Here is a 19,378-nt window from a genome sequence, read left to right on the forward strand (position 1 = left end):
TTCCCTTTTGAATTTTTCTTATTTTTTGTAGGCTTTACGCTACTACCTGTAGCTATTATTGTTGAGCCTGAAGCTTCTACCACCGCTTCTTCTTTCTTTTTGATTTCCTTAGTTTTTTGAATTGTTTCGCTTTCATCTCTTCCTACGATTTTTTTTTGTTTTAATATGTCAGCATAGCTATTATTTAACATATTTTTTTTTGCTTCCTTGAAAGGTATGTTCATTTTTTTCATTGCTTCTTTGCAATTCTTTTCCTCTTGCCACTTTGGGCATTTTTGGCTATTTGCCGCGTGGTTGCCTTTGCAATTGATGCACGTAATTTCCTCATTTTTTTCGCAGGTTTTGTGGTTTTCACCACACTTAGGGCACGTTTCTACTGTACGTCCGCAATTGTTCGCGATATGCCCATATCGCCAGCATTTGTAGCATTGCATAACCCTGAATACATACGGTTCTACAGCAAAAGAGACTCCATATATGTAAATTGTTCTCGGCAATATTTTTTCCCAAATTTAATACTGACTGACGAGGTCTTTGTCAGCTCTCCTGTATCACCTTTTCTTGTCAACCTCTTAAGGTTGATTACTTTTGCATCACTTTTGATTTCCATTTGCAGTTCTTGGAGGTCCATATCAATATCGACTTTTCTTATTACTCCATAAGAGCAGGAGTCATTCTCTTTGGTCACAAAACCGAGATCTTTGAGTTCTCCAGCTTGTTTCACTTTATCTGCTTCTTTTTCGTCTTCTACTTGGATGTACGTCTTTAAATTTTTATTGTAAATTTTCTGTACTTTTACTCCTGCCTTATGCAGCATCTGCGCTATTTTCAGCTTTAATGGAATTTTACTTCCCGTCGCTATCATGACGATGTTTTGGTTTCCCTTTGGAGTGACCCCAGAGTCTCTTCTGGGTTTTTTTCCAGAGGTCACCGTCTGCCATTCTTCTTCTTTTTCTCCAACCACTTCCTCTTCATCATCGTTTCTTTTCTTCTTCGTTTTTTTCGTTTCATTCACTTCCATTGTGGTGTTTTCCATTTTATTGTTTTTGCCGTTCACGCGGTCTTGGAATTCGCGCAACAGTGTGAACAAAAAACAGTGTGGACAGCCCCTCGCTTCACAGCGTTTGACGCACTCCCCGCACAAAGTGCACTATCCGTGCAACAATAAATATTTTTCACTTTTTCTCAAGCACTGGCACTGGTTGTCAAAATCACATGGGACCACACATGTTGAGTTTATTGTCAAATTCATTTACAAACAATATTATTTTTGTTGTATCACGTATTTATAAACGTTCGCGAGTAACCAGGCGAATGCGACACGAATACGCAAGCGAAGTTGTACAACCTCACTCCACCGCTGTTGGCTTCCGACTGAACTTATTACCTTGAAATTGTACATTATTTTATTTTCAATATTTGTACTAATTTAATTTTCATTTAAGATAATCCGCATTTATGAGGCACTTAGAAGCCTCTTCTTCTCTCTTCATAATGGTTGAACCATTGGTTCGCTGGCTAAGTTAAATAAATCCATGGTTTTGTAACCAGTAGCAGTTATGCAATAGTTACATATTATTGAATGAGAATGATGCACAACACTCTGAAAGTTACATATAGTAGAGTAGAGTTAATGTCTAATTCCCTCGCATGAACATTAATTAATTTACACTGTTATATATTATGTCCTTTTTTCTGTCTATGTGATCTAGTATATTCAGGCTTTTCCCTTTTTTTCTTGGCAGCTTCAATCCTTTCGAGGAACTTTCCAACTATCGTAAAGACATCTACTGACCCGTTGACTGATCTTTACACGAACTTCTTTATATGTATGTATATCTAGTCCATTTCCATTTGCAAATTTTTGATCACTGTGGAGAGGTCGATCTGTGTTGACTCGGTAGAGTCTTGAGCAATATATGGGTCCTGTGCTTTGATGTTGGCTTTATCCCTGACCCATGATAGTTGCGTCCAGGGTTCCTTTATATTGTCTTTTTGTGTATCGGATGATCGGTTATGTTTTGCATTATAATAACTGTAAAGAGATATGTCGTATTAAATATTCAAATTCATACATTTCTCTAAATTTTATTAAATAACATTTTCATATAAGGAGTGAAAACTTTTTATACAACTTAACTATAAAACTAGCTATGTACATATCTTTAATAAATTGTCCGCAATTCTGAATAAATAAAATATTCGCACCTAATAACAATTTAATTTTATTTATATAAAAGTTTCATTCATTAATCTCCAATTTAAAAATAGTATAATGAAAAATACATAAGTATAAAAAATATTACATAAAAAAGAGAGAAAATAATATTAATTAAATTAATTTATTACAATATGATGAGATTAATGTTACATCATCATTAATAATTACATGCATTAATCAAAATTTTCATACATTTTTTTTTCTTATTTGATAACTGTTATTAATTCATTATTATGAAGTTTATGGTATACTTTTATCAAAACTGCTCCCGGGATTCAACCATTTTCGATTTATAAATTTCGAGGTCAAGAAATCAAGAAGGGTCCGAGGATTACAATCTTAATTTTAGTAGTCATCTTAAAAATCCTTTTTTACATTTCACACATATTATAAAGACTTCAAATGTATTTCAATTATTTCCCTGAAACAACTTATCGAAACATCGGTTGCCGTATACTAGAGTAAGTATTATTCTTATTCTGATTTAATCAATTATCAAATAAATGTGATAAAAAATAACTGCCTTGCTTACTGTAAAACTATCAACCGTTGGTAAAAATCGATTTGCAATAGCCAACTGATCCATCTATAGATCACACTAACTGATGAGCTTTTCCCTTTCAATTCACATTCAGAGACATTTTTGGATGATTTGATAGTCTTAGACCAAATTTGACAGACCTTGGAGACAAACCCATCGTGTCCGGTTAAAAATGAAGAATTCACGGACTCAATCCGGTTATCTCTATGCACCAATTTTTAATCAATTGGATTATTATTTGGTATTAGAACAGTAGGTGTATGAACCCTTGTAAGGCGTGTAACGTGGCATTGGAGGAGATTGCTTATTGACTATTTGTTTAAACATTAGCACCCCGTATACAGGGGCGTCGTTAATATTTTCCAATCGGACACCACCCCTAATCATACCCGTTTATGATTTATATGCCACAATAAAACTATGTTATATTGAACGTACATATTTTTAAAACATTTCAATGTGCTTTATACCGGCGCGAATCTATCAGTTACAGGTTCAAGTCCCGTCCGGCGTCGTATTTTTTTTACTAAAAAATGTTTGTTTTTTTTGTGGGGATATGCATGAGATATTTCGAGTTATGTGTGTTCAATATATAGAATGCTAGATTTTCAAATCTTGTAAATTATTTGATAAATAAAAGAAATAGTTTAGTAATATAATAATGCAACGCCCGAAATAGATATTTTTACGAACCGGAGCGCTCAATATTTTTCCAAAAATATTAACATAGTCATGTAATTTTATGTATATTGTATAAAAATAAGTTTGTAAGATTTTGTGGTATATATTATATTAATTGAGTTAGCATTTACTTGGTAAAATTCCATTTTACAAGAAATGAAAATATAAATAATATTAAATTTTACAGGTTTTTTTTTTATTTAAGTTAATTTAATATTATTTATATATTCATTTCTTGTTATAATATATTATAGCCTATCTAGATCGGGTGGTTAAATTATTTTTCCTACGAGACGGATCGATAATTTTTCCGATTTCATGAACCGGAACAGCGCCCTGGTGCGCTCCGGTCCATTTTAAGCTGCATGTAATAATGAAAAGATACGTAGAGTCATCCAAATAAAAACAATTCGTATGCGGTATCTAAACCATGAATCTGTATAAGTCAACCATCTGATAAAGGTAGTTCTTGTGTGTTTTTCGAAAACTTCATAACGTGATAATGCGTTTATTATCAGAAACTCTCTACTAACTTAGTTTAAAATTGTCATAGTGCTCTTTTATTGCAATCTGATTTGTCGAGTAAGTCAACTTTACTAACCCACACTTTGGAAACGACTCTGCGGCTTGTTTGGCCTGAGGGTTGGTTAGTTATCACCAGCGGGCATCTTCGGTTGACTTCTAAGAAGGCAAGGCGGGGCGGGGCCAATAGGGTGGTTGGGCGCCGCATGCCTCCCCTTTCGATCTGCAGGTCTTCGAAAACGGTAATGCGCTTCGAGATGCTGCAGTAATGAATGTTCTAACCAATTTACACAATGAACATTGGTTTTCGGTCTAGTTTGCATTTTACACAGGAAAATAAAATTTTCAATTATTGTTTCTAAGCATAATAAGTACTTCGGAATCGGTAATATCTCTATTTAAATTAAATATGCAATCGTTTTTGATAAAATATAATGACATTATAATATTTGTTTACCTATCGATTTTTGTTATGATATTAATTATATTCAATGATTATTTAGAATTCTTCACCAAAAATTTTAATACACGTGTATATACTAATATAATTAATTATATTAAAATATAATATTATACATAATATAATTAATATAATGTATATTATTAAGTATCTTGAAATATTATTTGTATTTACTAGTATTACATAATATTTATGCCTTAATAGTATCTTCAAAAGTGACCTCCCATTCTATATTAAGCATGAAGTGTTCAATCAATGTGTATTACCAGTGCTCACGTATACGTGTGAAACATGGGTCTCGTGGTGCAGTGCATAAGGCGCTGACCTTTCATCCGGGAGCTCCAGGTTCGATTTCCGATGAGGACGCAATATTATAATATGATTTTCTCAAAGCCTGGATGTTTGTGATTGTTTCACTTATATTATTAAATAAATTACCGTCGTTGGGCCTCTATGCCTATTGTAGTGTTAAAAAGAATACAATGTATATTTATATACTACATATTAATGTTTTAATGTAAGAAAAATCCAAAAATTGGCGCAACATGGCATGTAACAATGCACCCTGGGCATAACGCGAAAATACCACAATTGATAATGAAGCAGACAAGAGTACGCGATGTTAAAGATGTCGCAAAGCAAATGAAATGGCAATTGGCTAGCTTATCGCTCGGCGAGTGAGCAACCGTTGGTCGAATATCGTCATACAGTGGTAGCCAAGGAGCACTAAATGACTCATATTGTTTTTTTTTTCTTTTTTGTAGTATCTTTGTAATTTATGAAATATCATATTCTAATTATTTTTTAATACAAATTAATACAAAAAAGATTTATATAAAAAATTTGTTTATGTAATACAATATTAAATTAAGTACCTATATTTCTTGTATTTATATTAATTGAGCTTTCTATGATGCCTGTCTACTCTTTAAATAGTAGTTACCTATTTATTCGTCTGAGAGATAAATTTAAATTGATTCCAGTAAAGAGCATTTATTTTACAATCTGTCGATTAAATGAATGGTAAATGGAAATTGAGTCTCTAGACGATCCTTGATCCCGGCTTTGGATTAAAATTTCAATTTCTGATTGATTTCACTTTCTAATTGAAAATCTTTCCTGAAATACTTGTGTTAAAAAAAACCCAAATTTCAATAGTAACTTTTATTTAAGATGAAATCTTTGCTTTTCTAATTAAACTTGGTATAAGTTTTAGTCAGTTTTTACCCAAAATGTTTTAAACCAAACAGTGGGATTACGCAGGGAAATAAGTTTTTTTTTTGTTGACAAAAAGTTCATTTTAGCTTAGGCACCGTAAATGAACTTTGGTTAAATATATTCTGAATACTATGAATATATTAAGTTGTTTAAATCTTGAATGTTCGACATTATTATAATATATCTGCAAATAACAGACTTTTTCTATTTGAAAACAGATAGAAAATTTACATTGAAAACGTTGTTCGTAATAATTTAATATTTATATCTGGTACGTATTTCGATGGAATTATTATGAAAAGTTCACAAGAAAATTTAATACTCTTCGATTTCTTTTGTTGAAATTATTATTTGGGAAAAAAACTAGGTCAAACAATTTTCAAAATAAAACAGAAATACAGCTCTTTATAAATTGAATTTGGCATATCAAATATTCAATCAATCATTTTGTTACGTTCATTCATAATTTTCCCATCAATTAAGTACCTAGAAATATTCATCATACTACCTGACAACTCCATGCAAAAAAAAATTCAAAACAGTATTTTACGAGACTGGTTATGTAATATTAAAATAACTGGCATTTACGTAAAAGCTCATAACCAAAATGTAAACTTTTTGTTAATTCTACAATTTTCTTTATTATTCTAACCCAACCTTACCATCAGAGAACACCACCGTCGGAGCGACCTTCACTTTATTAACTATCGCGAGGAACAGTTTGGTAGAGTTATTTTCGTATCAAGGAGCCAAAGTGCTGTGAGAAGGTCAAAAATTAATAATTTGGGGTAGATTTTCAAGCTCAGCCTAAATATTCTGTATTTTTTACAGAAAACTAGCTGAAGTACCCGGCTTCGCACGGGGTCGCTTCGTGGTTATATTTATCTTAGATATTTGAAAAATAATAAGAGGTAATTATTTCTTTAATATTAAAATATCTGTGTAATACAATATGGCAATATGAAAATAATTATAATAGGAGTAAAGGTCAAACATAAGAACACTAAATTAAAATCGAATCCAAAATATGAAAACGTTATTAATGTTATAAATATGTAGTAAAAAAAAAATCAAAATTGGATGGAACAAACAAACAACAAACTTTGTATGTTATATAATAATAATTTAGAAACCGCACACAACTGACAAAAGTTTCATCGCAATCGGATGAATGGTATAGTAACGCATACGAATAGTAGAAGAAGATGATTTTCTAATTAAGAAACCTTCGTGAGCATGCGCATGACAACTCACCAAAGTTTCATTGCAATCGGATGAATGGTATAGGAACGCATACGAATAGAAGAAAAAGAAGATGGTTGTACTAATTCAGAACTCTTTGCGGGCGTGCTCACAACAACTGGTCAAAATTTCATCGCAATCGGATGAATGGTATAAGAACGCATACAAATAGAAGAAGATAGAATAGAAGAAAAAGAAAATAGTTGTAACAATTCAGAGACCTTTGCGGCGTGAGCACAACAGTTGATCAAAATTTCATTGCAATCGGATGAATGGTATAGGAACGCATACGAATAGAAGATAGAATAGAAGAAGAAGATGGTTGTACCAATTCAGAAACCTTCGCGGGTGTTGGCACAATTACTGACAAAAAATTTGTTGCAATCGGATGAATGGAATAGAAACGCATACGAATAGAAGAATATATAATAGAAGAAGAAGAAGAAGAAGACAGTTGTACTAATTAAAAAACCATTGCGGGTGTTACCACAACAACTTACGAAGGTTTCATCGCAATCGGATAAATGGTATAGGGACCATACGAATAAAAGAAGATAGAATGAAGAAGAAGAAGAAGATGGTTGTACTAATTCAGAAACCTTTGCGGGTGTAGGCACAATTACTAACGAAAATTTTATTGCAATCGGATGAATGGAATAGGAACGCATACGAATAGAAGAATATAGAATAGAAGAAGAAGAAGAAGAAGATGGTTGTACTAATTAAAAAACCATTGCGGGTGTTACCACAACAACTGATGAAGGTTTCATTGCAATCGGATGAATGGTATAGGGACCATACGAATAAAAGAAGAGAGAATGAAGAAGAAGAAGAAGAAGAAGAAGAAAAAGATAGTTGTACTAATTCAGAAACCTTTGCGGGTGTTGGCACAATTACTGACGAAAATTTTATTGCAATCGGATGAATGGAATAGGAACGCATACGAATAGAAGAATATAGAATAGAAGAAGAAGAAGAAGAAGATGGTTGTACTAATTAAAAAACCATTGCGGGTGTTACCACAACAACTGATGAAGGTTTCATTGCAATCGGATGAATGGTATAGGGACCATACGAATAAAAGAAGAGAGAATGAAGAAGAAGAAGAAGAAGAAAAAGATAGTTGTACTAATTCAGAAACCTTTGCGGGTGTTGGCACAATTACTGACGAAAATTTTATTGCAATCGGATGAATGGAATAGGAACGCATACAAATAGAAGAATATAGAATAGAAGAAGAAGAAGAAGAAGACAGTTGTACTAATTAAAAAACCATTGCGGGTGTTACCACAACAACTTACGAAGGTTTCATCGCAATCGGATAAATGGTATAGGGACCATACGAATAAAAGAAGATAGAATGAAGAAGAAGAAGAAGATGGTTGTACTAATTAAAAAACCATTGCGGGTGTTACCACAACAACTGATGAAGGTTTCATTGCAATCGGATGAATGGTATAGGGACCATACGAATAAAAGAAGAGAGAATGAAGAAGAAGAAGAAGAAGAAAAAGATAGTTGTACTAATTCAGAAACCTTTGCGGGTGTTGGCACAATTACTGACGAAAATTTTATTGCAATCGGATGAATGGAATAGGAACGCATACGAATAGAAGAATATAGAATAGAAGAAGAAGAAGAAGATGGTTGTACTAATTCAAAAACCATTGCGGGTGTTACTACAACAACTGATGAAGGTTTCATCGCAATCGGATGAATGGTATAGGGGCCATACGAATAAAAGAAGATAGAATGAAGAAGAAGAAGAAGATGATAATTTTTCTAATTTAGAAACCTTCATGGGTGTGCATACAACCACTTGCCAAAATTTCATTGTAATCGGATGAATGGTATAGGAACCATACGAATAAAAGAAGATAGAATGAAGAAGAAGAAGCAGATGATGATTTTTCTAATTCAGAAACCTTTATGGGTGTGCATAAAACCACTTACCGAAATTTCATTGCAATCGGATGAATGGTATAGAAACGCATACGGGACAGACACACAGACAGACAGACATACAGACAGACAGACATTCATTTTTATATATTAGTATAGCCTATACTCTTCCCGCAAGTGCAAGCAATAAGTTTACAAAGTTTTATCGCAATCGGATGAACGGTATGGCTGCGCATTAAATACGAACAAACAAACACACAAACACACAAATATTAATTTTTATATATTAGATAGATATGTATATTATGTCACTGTGATTCCATTTATTCTTGTAATAAACATTGTATGATTCCATAAAATATGTTAATACCATACTGTTTGAGGCTTTCACGGTTGTTTTTTAACGTAGTAGATTTTTGGGTTTCCAACGTGTGTCCTTCTTCCTTCTTTCGTTTCGGGCTCGGTGCAGAGGCAATTATCAAGAGATGATATGTAGAGAAAAAGATGGAAGAAGGCAGGGCTCAAAACGGACCGGAATGCACTGGAGCGCCATTCCGGTTCATACAATCCCCAAAATTATCGCTCCGTCTCGTGTAAATATTAATTTGACCGTCTGAGCGAGATATGTCGTATTATAAAAAAATCTAACACAATCGTTTTTTTAAATACATATATGTATAGAATTAGACAAGTAACAGTGTTAATATTTTTGTAAAATTATCAAGCGCTCCGGTTCATAAAATTTACCATTTCGAGCGCTGGAAGAAGGACACGTCATGGTGGAAACTCAAAAATCTACTACGTTAATACCATACTCTTCTGTTTCTTACTTACTACTCTTTGTATTATTGTAAGTTTTGTCGTATTAAAATTTGATAGATGTCCGCGGCTATGACATTTTTTTCAAAATATCAATTTATCACTATGTCATTAGGTATATCATCAGTTTTATTGTTAAATAATATTATACAGTAAAGTATATTCGGTAAACTTTATATTAGAGTTTGTAATTAACTCGTAATTTTGTAGACATTAAAACAATATAGGTTATAATTTGTCATATTATATTATATTTTTAAAACTATAATTGTTTCAAGCTGCATTCTTTGGTATACAGTAAAAAAAAAACACGTAGAGAAACGACAACTTTTATTGTTTAATTAATTATTTCTTTTATTCAACGAATAATTCACAAGATTTAAGAATGTACCATTGTAATTATTGAACAAACATAATTTTGAAAAAATTCTGAAAAATATATTATAACCAATAGAAAAAATCTTTTTTGAAAAAATATGCCACCTCGTAGCATAGTGAATAACGCGCGGATGGGGGGTAATCCCAAGAGATGCAGGCTCGATTCCTGCCGGGTGTCTTACTTTTTTCTATTGGTTATGATATATTTACTACGAAATGTTTTTCAAACCTATGTATGCTCAATAATTAGAATGGTACATTCTTAAATCTTGTGAATTATTCGTTGAATAAAAGATATGGTTAATTAAAAATTATTAGCAAGTTCAAGTAAGTTACATCATAAAAATATTAGAGTAATGCGTGACCTCGGTTAGTAATTGGAGTAGTAGGTACCTACTTTGATTTAATAAACCAAAACCGATTGCCAATAGTAGCTTAATTTAGAGGAGCGCTGATGAGCAGGTATTAAAAGGCCAATAGTTAAAATTTGTCGTAATTAGTATGTCACCTCGTAGCATAGTGGATAATGCGCGGACGGGGCGTAAACCCAATAGATGCAGGTTCGAATCCTACCAGGTGTCTTGCTTTTTTTTTAAAAAGATTTTTTCTATTGGTTATAATATATTTTCTCAGAAGTGTTTTTCAAAATTATGTATGTTCGACAACTTTTATAAAAATATTCTTTTACGATTTTAATAATATATTTTATGAGATTATGAAAATAGTGTTAAATTCTAAAATACGGAATTATGACGACATATACATAATATAATGTTTGTCAAAGTCTACAGATTATTCGAGCATGGCTCTCAAAGATACCTCGAAGTCTTAATTTTTGATCTAACACAGGCTTTTAAGCTACGAAAGGCTGTTTCTTACTGTGTTATAAAAGTATATATTATTTTCTTAGATAATAAGAAAATACATTCATTAGTTTTAACTTTTCATGTGACTAAGTTACTTTTGTCCAAATTTAAAAATAATCATGTTACGTGGTAGGTACACCGATCAGCATGTTTATAAATTTCTGTTGTCTTGAATGACAGATCTAAAATATATTAGTCCGAATAACTCTCGTAATTTACAAGAACCATCTTTTTTTTACCCAGATGCTAAATTGTGTTATATGTTATAGAGTGAGGAAATACAGTTGGAACAAAGTTTCCATTTGTATCGAGAATTGCATGCTATGTCTTTGTAGGAGAGTCACACAAAGGTCACATTGTCAAAGGTCCTGCGAAGCACAGCGGTCATGAATTGTCTGACAGTGTTTAGCAACGAGAAAGATATTACCCATATGGGGCATTTATTTTACAGTCCTTTCGCTGTGTCTGGCATTTTTTAAATTTTTTATCGTTATTTATTTGGTGTTTTAATTTCAAAGTCATACACGATATTTGAAAAATAAAGATCTACGCCATTCAAAAAATATATAGTTTTTTTAATAAACTATTTTTCATATTCAACGAATAATTCAGAAGATTTTTAGAATGTAACATTCCATATATTGAACATACATAACTTAAAAACATCTCACTTAGGTATACCCACTAGAAAAAATATATTTGAAAAAAATACGAAGCTCGACGGGATTTGAACCCGTATAACCACTGTTATCGCGCCAACTGTTGCTATGAGCGCCCTGTCTAATTGCGACAATTTAAACTAGTGGGTCATACATGAAATGCTTATCAAATTGCGTTATTATTGACTATCGTTTTTGTGTATTAAATCAAGGAATATCAATTACCTTAATTACTATGGCGCGATACCAGTGGTTATACGGGCTCAAATCTCGTCGAGCTTCGTATTTTTTTCAAATATGATTTTTTTCTAGTGTCTATATATGTGAGATTTTCCACGGTATGTATGTTCAATATAGTTATTAATTAAGGTATATGTTAATTAACGTGGTTATAGTAGGTACATAGTTAAATAGTGCGACACTTCGTACTTTTGTGATACGGCCTGAAGGATTCCGTCGCCATTGCCGACACTCTCTAATCCTGCAGCGGTGCTACAAAAGTGACCTACGTCCTGCATGTGTTGCATAGCGGGAGGCGAGGAATACGTGTCAATAGACCGAAGTAAATTGTGTTTATTATATAATTGCGATATTATGCTTGCATTGATAGTGTTTCCTGAATGTTTTTAGTGTAACTGAATTGGTAACGATATACAAATAATAACCTGTTTTTTAACGGTTTGAAATATAGTTTATAGCCATTAGTATTAGTAACTTTTTTCAGCTTCATTTTCATATATTGAGGAACAGCTATACAGAAAAAAAATATTTCAATGTATATAACTGCCATATAATAAACTATTATTAAATTGACATGCCAAAAGGTAGTAAAGTCACAAATTTATAAATAGTATGCCTTGTCTAGTCTAAGATACATTTTTATATGGACAAATTATAAAAATATTTTTTAATGTCCGTGCACCGTCCATTTTCGCAACAAATTAAAGGTAGTTTGGAGAGACTAGATCAAAAAAAATTGCGTCTTTTAATCAAAACAACATTCCATAAGACCATCTCTTGATACTTCCAATGAAACACTATAAATTTCCATACAAATAATATGACTACACTACATTCTCTGGCAGTATTTTTGCACATATTTTCCATCCGCAGAGGAATACATAAAAATAACATTTTTATCAAAAAAACAATGATCTTATAAAATTGTTTTTACAGACAGTTTTTAAACAATGTTTATTTTTCCATGCATAACATACGCTTACTCCAGTCCAAAACAATATTTTGGAATATAAAAAATACATATATATTTTGTATCAGAATGCAATATTAAATATTTGTAAATATTGAGATAGAACTGTTATTAAACAGTTTTGATACAACCTTAGAATAGTTTGGATACTATGTTCATTTGTTCACATACGAATATATTGTTATCTGGACTAAACTATTACAATAAAAGTATCTTTCATTAATTATTGTTAGATTTATCTACATACGATTTATGTAACCCTGCATAATGACAACCCTTTAATGTGTTTATTACTTTTGTAATCGATAGCGTCATATAATGTTTAATATTATTATAAATCGTCACTGTTTTGGCAGAAGACACTAATGACATATTGAGTTAGTTATACCAAAATGTTCCTTATTTCAAACTTTACCGTCTGGAAACCTTCTTAATAAATAAACAGTCTTTATTTTAAAGTCATTTTTTTTACAATTACTTAATAAACACACACGATAAACCATTTGAAACATTTTAACAACTTCAAAGTCAAATTACTCAAAACTAGTATTCTCCAGTTAGTGTGTTCTGCCAGAACAGAGACGAAATTATCAGTGACATCTGTGAATAAAAATTTATTTAAAATTATAAAAACTATTTTGTCAGCACACTTTGTCCATTTCAGAGAACTGCAAGTTTTTAAACAAAATTTCATTCACTCCAATAATATAACAGTTTATTGCATAAAATTAATCAAATATATATATATATATATATATATATTTATATGCGCATTATACAAATATGAATTTTAATAATTAAATAGTTTAATGAAACAATTATTACTCATGTTACATATTATGTATTACTTTGATAATTATTCACTTTAGTGTGCAAAATTGGCATAATACAATAAACGAGATAATAATATGAATTATTACATAAAATTTGGAGCTTTCACTCATATACAATAAGGTTAATTTGATTTTTATAATAATTTAGCTTCTTTGAACCATATTAGTAGTAAGGCTTTTTGTACGGAGCTCCCCATACAATTGGGGTGTTTTATTGCCGTGGAAGCGCATGCACCCCTAATGGCAATTTCCGTTAAGCTTTTAAGAAAATTGCCAATTTACAACTTAATAAATGACTAGAGATGGCCTGAGCAGGCGCCGTATAAAATAACATAAAAGGCGATCACACAGGCGGGATATTGGCTTATGGCAAATGATAATATTACTTTAGTACAAGGAAGCCATAGTCAATGATATGAAGTTATTACAGATGTTCTCTTTTAAAATTCTTTTATATTACACCCACTCACCCAGTCACTTTTAAAGTACATATTATTTAAGTGTCACTGGAGTATAGAACAAAAGAGATTTAAAAAAGACCGTTGGTTTAAATTTTCATATTTTTATATATCATCATAATAATATTATATTTAAATATTTATTAAAAAAAATATATTCAGCGAATAATTCACAAGATTTGAAATTGCAACATTTTTTTATTTTGCATACATCATTTTAAAATAGCTCAGATATATTACCTACTATAAAATCATATTTTTTACCATGTTTGTGAGTGTAAAAAATAGAGAAGTATCATTTAGTGTAGATGAAGGATAGATTCTTCTAGCATTGCAGTCATGACGAAATTAGTTTGTAACAATGTTAGTATAATTTTAAAGTAACACCCGATTGACATGCTTATACTGTAAGAAGAATCTGACTTATCTATATATTGAAATGAGTGAATAGCGACTAAATACTATACTGGAAAAATTGCATGCATTTTTGCTTAGTTCGATCACTAAATTTTCTGGTGAAAAATCGTGAAAAACTTTAATTAAATTCTTGGATTCGTCTTAATGAATAATATAAAATACCGCGAACAAAACTTTCTATATAATTTTATGTCTCATAGTTTTGGATTTTTAAAATAAGGGGCTTTTAAAACCGGTTACTTGGGGAGTTGTATTTTTTTTAAAGACCAAGGGGTTGTGATCGAGAGATATTTAAAAAAGGCCAATATATTTATTCGAAATTTTGAGAATTCTCATTTCTCAAGAAATCATTTTTTCATCATCAATTTCTCAGTAAAAAAAACCTAGATTTTCATTGCGAACGAAATCTCTTAAATTGATCTAAAAATGGAAAAAAAATCGGCAAGAGGTAATTTCGTAATTATAGAGAATCTTGAGAAATCTCGAGAAATAACAAAACCAATCTCAAATTCTCGAGAAAACAAATATTTTTGATTTGAAATGAAAAAAGTCGAGAAACTTCAGAAAGGCTCTGTTCTTAGTACCTACTTAATTGAATTCTATTCAATCCATAAATTCAATAAATACTTTAATGATTATAACAAATATTTTTATTTTATTTTATTTTGAAATTATCGTATGTTCATTATGTTGATATTATTAATATCTACCATATAGGTATGAAGTAAGAGATATTTATATTACTCAAAAAATAATAATGAAAAGAAAAAACCTTTGAATTTAAATACTGCTCTATATATTCGTAAAACGATGTATTCATAGCGTTATCCTGAGGCTGATATTCTTTAATTTGCAAATTCTTCGAATAATTTATTCCAAGTATGTTCATAAAATATTATTCAAAATAAAGAAATATTTTTATTACCATTCATTACTGTAATGACGATGTCTAGGTTTACACAAAAACAAAGAAAACGATTTAGTCGGCGCAAATAAAGAAAAAATGCTTATTAAGAAAAATATATTTATGGCGTGGAAAAATTTACAAAATAAAACTTGAATCGTTAGATAAAACGAATTATTTATAACCATCTGTAATTGATGGTCTAGACTAGATGAAATCTTTTCAAAAAAATATAATTCTAAATGAGACCTAACAGTTTAATCTTGTTTTGAAATATAACGAAAACTTTCTGTCATAAATTATTTAAAATATAATACAACACTTTACTTTAATTGAAAATAGATTACATGTTTGGGCCTACAGTAGAAATGAAATTATCGCGTAATTTGTAAAGTTTAAGTGGTTTTAGTATTAAATTATTCATGTTATAACTGTGACAACATATTTCAAATATTTCCATAAACTGTAGGATGAACTTAGAGATGTATTTTCGAGCTTACGTATATTGGTAAAGCTTTGATAGGATTTATTTAACGTTTATAAATTAATTACAACATAAATGATTTAACCTAATTATAAACGTTACAATTCAATTGCGTAATATACTTATTTACTTAGCGCTTTGAACCATTCACGCTTATGGCCGACTGCACAACTGTCCCCCAGGAATCTGTATTTCGAGCTCTCTTTCTCTTCAGTTAGTCACCCTCAGCCTCTCTGCATTCTTTTGACATTCCGGAGACGGCTCAGATACCGAGTGTCTATAGAGGTTTCTTAATAATTTAGAGCTCTAGATCAATCGCTTCTAACAATGCGACTGGTACACCTGAGTATTCGCACCCTCCATGTCATTATATACCAATGTCAAATATTTATTTATACTCAATGAAAATAATCTTCTTCTTGACATAATATGTCATCTCCCACTGGAGGTCGGCCACCATCAGAGAGATTTATCATTTTTTTTCGTCCACTATAGTTCGATAGAGCTATGCCCACACCAATTATGGATATTCTTTAGCAACAAAATACGGCCTCTGCTACTTTTACCGTTGATTTTCCTTAGATAATTAGTTATGGAAAAATTGGTACGATGTTTTTCTTTTATTATTTATCGATTATATTAGTTCGTATTAGGACGTCAGCATTATCTATCACCATGCTAGTACAAATATTTTTGAGAGTAGATCTATAATTGAGCCACATATTCTCGAAGAGGCCTCAGTTTACGTAAAATTAATAGTGCAATATTTACCTTTTTCTTAACAACTGAACTAGCGCGATAGTAATACTCTCTCTTTCACTATTTACAAATTGTATCTTTCTTCCCCTTGCCTACGATACTTGAGAAGGTGACGTGTCGGCCTATAATACCGTGGATCCTAGATTCTAATTCAGGATTTGACAAAAAATCACATATTGTTTTTCAATGTATGTGTTGAACTCTGAGTATCATATGCCTTATAGATTGAACAAGTGGCTAAAGATGACTAAAAACGTTACACATTTACTGGAAAAAGAAAACATGTTAATGAATATATTATTATTGGTAAAAATAGAACATACGTTAAAGTGCCCACCACCACCCGTCATATATGCACAACCGTGGATATGCACGGCCGCTTTCTATGACGCTTTAAAAGTGTCTGAAAAAAAGTGATTTTAAGTGCTCATTCCGTCCCGAGACGGAGCCGCACGAGACTGATGCTGCAACCATGCACCGTAGTGCTTAAAGAAGAGGTTAAGAAAGATTTTTTTTTTTTTTTTGGACTGGTTCTGCTGTCCGCCGACGTTAAGCGCTTTGTGTACCCGCATACTGAGTGTCACGAATTGAAATGGATGAGTCTACAGAAGAGTCGGGACAAATTACAAATTTCTCAAATGCCGCAAAGTTGGCCTCGGTTGCTACCAAATCTCCATGACCAATTGGGCCCGTGTGAGGACGGACCCTGGCAAACAGCTTCGCTCGTTCGAATTCCATAAGCGGGCAATCCCAGAGGATGTGTTCAACATCTTGGTGGTCATGTCCGCAGGTACAACCCGACCCATCTACTTTCTAGCCAAACTCGTAGAGTCTGGCGGCGAAGTTGCCATGGCCGGTGAGGAACTGGCTAATCCAGTGCGAAGGTTAGAGTCTTCTATTTTGGTGCCTGCAGAAACGTCTGGAAAAAAACGGTAAGTGTGCCGCCCCTTGGGGGAAGCGGTCCACCTCGCCTGCCATGCCGCAAATGCGGTCTTGTACACAATGTCACTTACAGTCTTCCTGTAAGGAACGTCTTCGGATCTCTGCGGTGGTGTCAGATGGACACCAGCGAGTGTTGTGCTGATCGCCCTCAAGATAGGGGTAATTGATCCTCTGACTTGGACGTGCAGATCGAGGGGTAGCACCCCCGCGAGTAAGGCAAGTGCGTCAGTAGAAGTTGTGCGGTAGGCTTTGGTAAGCGAGATCAGCGCAAGTCGCTGCCCGCTTAGTAGTGCGCGTCTCACGAGAGTTAAGGAGTTTACTCGGGAATGCCGATTCTGGAGACGTAACCGGCAATTCCCATGAAAATTGCGCCGTATGCAACCTTAAGGGCTCTAGGCTTAAGTCCCTAATTGCTGCCCGCCATTCGGGCCATTCTCTGATAGGCCGAATTGGCCTTAGAGACGGCCGTCTTGGCGTGGTAAACGAAAGACAGCTTATAATCAAGAATTACTCCCAGATACGTAACCCTTTCGGAGAAACGCACTGAGGTCTGGCCAAAACGAACCATGGGTGGCCGTCGAGTTATGTTGACCCGAGAACTACCCCTGAGGAGGACAGCTTCCGTCTTGCTCGGGGCAAAGGTCAGCTTGTTCAGCAATCCCCAAATAAGGATTCTGCCAAAGGCGTCCGTGGCTGCACGTCGGCTCGGCCGGTCCAACAACGACGGCGGTCGGCTCGTCGCCCCAACAAGCAGGAGTAAGTTGTCGCCGTACGCAACGAGCGTGCAGCCTGGAGGCAGTGGCAGGGACAGAACGTCGTCAAACAGTATGTTCCACAGAAGGGGTCTCAGGACGGAGCTTTGGGGACACCCCATGGTGGTCCTCCTGTCTGCGGCTGGGGCCGGAGTCGTAGGTTATCACCCTATTGCTGAAGTAGCTTTGAACCAAGGCAAAGAGGTCCCCGGGGATCTGTTTCAGCCGAAGCTTTGCCAGAACCAAGGGCCACCACGCAGTATCAAACGCGCCCACGATGTTGAGAAAAATCCCGGCAACAAGGTCCTTGCCAGAGCTCTCCACAGAATTGATCACAAAGCGAATCGCATCCTCGGTAGACTTTCCGGGTCTAAACCCAAATTGTCTTTGCGAGATTGGACAGTTTTCCGACAGGTGGGACTCAATCCTGCTGTTTATCAATCTTTCCAATATCTTATATATCCCGAAGATAGGAATGAGCGTAATCGGTCTATATGCTTTCAGGTCACAAGGAGGGCAACTACCGGCTTTCAGGATTACCGTGAGGTGACCCTTCTTCCAGCAGTCGGGGAATATGCCACTACTCATGCATTCTTTGTAGAGTTGCATGATCTTGTGTGAGGCAAGAGACCACGCCCTTCTCGCTAGCGCGTTATCTATGCAGTCAAGCCCCGGGGCTTTGCCGGCCGGGAGGCTGGCAAACAGGATCCCTAGTTCGGACATGGTAGTGGCTGCGGATCGCGGAGTGTTTAAGGGGAGCAGCGCATAGACGCGAAGCTGCTGAAATCAGTCGTTGTCAATCTCGAGCGACTCGTTGTCCTGCGGGATAAGAGCATCCAACAGGACTGTGGCGGACTCTTCAGAGCTATTGGTGAACGATCCGTCGGGGCGCCGTACCGCCGACATGACTTTTCCGGGCCGTGAGCCCAGCTTCATACGCGGAAGGGGGGGCCCCACGGATCATTTCCACCCATTTCAGTGACGAACTCTCTCCAGTAAACCTACTTAGCCTTACTGATTGCCTTTTTGAATTTGAGTCTAGTGGTCCTGTAGGTGACCGCAAGCAGATGGTCCGCGTGCGGCGGCCTCTCCAGCGATCTTTGCGCTGCT

Source organism: Rhyacophila brunnea, unplaced genomic scaffold (genome assembly GCF_057557595.1).
Source record: "Rhyacophila brunnea isolate RB1 unplaced genomic scaffold, BYU_Rbru_1.0 scaffold_6, whole genome shotgun sequence".
In the NCBI taxonomy this organism is placed as follows: domain Eukaryota; kingdom Metazoa; phylum Arthropoda; class Insecta; order Trichoptera; family Rhyacophilidae; genus Rhyacophila; species Rhyacophila brunnea.